The 2,635-nt window shown below is 31.7% G+C and overlaps 1 long non-coding RNA gene across 1 annotated transcript; it reads right to left on the bottom strand.

The window, feature by feature from the left end:
- Positions 1 to 357: 357 nt before the first annotated feature.
- LOC136225883 (uncharacterized) lies at positions 358 to 1,685 on the bottom strand. The gene is made up of 3 exons (XR_010687350.1): positions 1,575 to 1,685; positions 1,346 to 1,427; positions 358 to 627 (listed from the first exon to the last, which is right to left on the bottom strand). It is a non-coding gene; the product is annotated as an uncharacterized lncRNA (long non-coding RNA).
- Between the last annotated feature and the right edge of the window lie 950 nt (positions 1,686 to 2,635).

Raw genomic sequence — 2,635 nt, 5'->3', positions numbered from 1 at the left:
TAATTTTGAGATATCAACAGATTATGTTAATAAGTTCATGTAACCAAAACCTTCAAATCTGTTCAATATATACAATCAATCCTATACCTAAAAGAAAACTTATGTCATGTACCATATAACATGTATACTTAGTTCAACACTTAATGTATTAATAGAACATGAACTTTTAAGAGTATAAATCAGATCAGCAGAGATGGTAGATGAACTAGTGTCTATCTATGCAAAATATCCTAAATTTATAACAAAGCAACATCAAAGTAATACCTAACCAAAATGCTCACATGAAAAGGGGACGACGATAACCATTAACGAAATGAGCAAACTTTTATTAAGTTTAAAATCAAAATCTCCATACAGTTTTAGGGTGTAATAAACCATAAAGCTAACAACCACAACCTTGTGCTGTTTGGAACAATAATAAAGTCTGTACAATTGAATACGGAAATTGCACCCTTCTGGTGTAAAACCAAATATTGTGAAAATTTCCCAAAACATATTAAATACCACTGTCAAAACGTCCCATAAACTGCTCGAATGGAAGAAAGATGTATTTATATATTTCATTTACCTTTATCATTCCATTAAAGTCTCTATGTGTCACACTTTTGATTATAAGTACTTCAGCAGCTGCAATGAAACAAAAAACAATTATAATTGTTTTAAGTTCGTAGAACAAAATACAACTAAACACAACTGTTCAGTATAGGAGATAAAATCAACGACTATAATGGATAAGAGATGTGTGAAAACCCAACAAGACACATTATACAATTTAAGTTTGCAATCATATTTCAAACAAAACAATGCCAAAGTTTAATCGGCCTTATTTGTTCCACCACCCTTTTTAAAAGGAAAGGAAAAAAACATCATTGTAAAGAATGAAAAGAATCACCTTGTTTTCTCAAATGGATACATGAATTAGCAAGTCTAACCTCTGTTCTTCCATTTTTAATAATGAATTGAAATGTATAGCATAAATTTATTCCTTGAAGAAAACCACATCAACTAGCTCAATTTGCTTGCCCTCAACATAGAACTTATCAGTAATTTGACATCCCATAATGTATGGGTAAGAGAAAAAAAGGAAGCAAACACAAGTGCACTAGTTTTAGTAGTTGGGCAAATTACAGATATATGGGCATACTCGATCCATTGAGAATTTTAACCATGTTAGGAGTATCAAAACGAACAATAAGGAAAAGTAGAAATAATCAATCCATTTATCAATCTCCAAAGAAAACCCAGCAAAGAAAGAAACTTTCCTAATCAATTGGCAAACTTCAAAAACATCACAGTGAACCAAATGAAGAAAAGGGAGAAAAAAACCAAACAAAACGAAAATTACCTGACTATACTCAGGCATCTTGCCCATAGAAATTAGGAAGGATAGCAACCCGAACAATTCAACCAAGAAGTAGAAGTAAATCCTGCAATAAAATAAAACATGAGTACGGATTTTGCATTTTTAATTTTCTTCCTAAAGTTATAGATCTGGAATATATAGAAAGACTGGAAATTTCGCATATGGCAGTAGGAGTGCTGATAAAGATAGTAACATTTGTAGAAAGATTCACCGTGCCCAGCGGTTACAATGGCGAAGAAGGTCGCCAGTCCAAAGGAGAACGGAGAGAGGCCAAAAGAACTTTTTTAAACCGTCTTCAACTTAAAATAAATACCAATGTTTTTCTAAAAGCGTAGTTATTTTTTTAAAAAATGCCATCACATAATAAAAAGCGTCGTTAAGTAATCATAAAACACAACACAAATATAAAAGCATGGTTGAATTTAAAAATATGGAGATACGTCTCGAAAAACGTCGTTAAAAAAGTGTCGTAATAGACCCATTTTTTTTGTAGTGAATTAAGTTAAATGTCGTCCTTAAGAAAATTTCGTCCTCGAAATTTAGAACATACACATTCCGAATGCAAATAGAGTTGACCGATTCTTCTCCATCATCCTCTAAGCCAACAAGTGTATTAATAGATCCATCCAAACATTTTATAAGAACCCACTATATCAAATTCATATCCGCTCACCCTATCCATCTAGTCCCTAAGAACCTAGAACCTAATGCTCTGATATCCTAATATAGCACCCTATTATTTTTTACATAAATAAGCACATATAATAAAATTTCATATACTAAAAATTACAACGTTTGCAAATATAACAATTTAAATTCCTAACTAACAAATCTCGAGTTGATACTAATCAATTTCTAAAATAAAATTAATACAATGATGATTCACATACTGGCTATCCTAATAGATGCACCACTAAGCATTTAATAACAACCTTAACTTAAAAAGAGAACCGATGGAGGTGGAGGGAGGTGAGCTTGAGAGACCCAATTAGATAACTAATTATACATAACACAACCACATATGCATATAATTCAGTTTACATGTATTTAATAATTATTAAGTGATCAAACATTAAAATACGATTTTTAACATTCATTTATTATTTTGTTAAAGGGCTCCGCTTGACAAGGAAAGATATACTCAATGGTTAACAACTTGATTCCACCCTTCATAATCACATATTTTACAATAAGATACCGCCCCCATGCCAAGGTATCCTAGTACCGCCTCCATGCCAAGGTGCTAAACATATATTCACAACATAATAAACA

This window comes from Euphorbia lathyris, chromosome 4 (assembly GCF_963576675.1).
Source record: "Euphorbia lathyris chromosome 4, ddEupLath1.1, whole genome shotgun sequence".
Taxonomy (NCBI): Eukaryota; Viridiplantae; Streptophyta; class Magnoliopsida; order Malpighiales; family Euphorbiaceae; genus Euphorbia; species Euphorbia lathyris.
The sequence above is the reverse complement of the archived record's forward strand: the minus strand, read 5'-3'. Positions and strand labels throughout refer to the sequence as shown.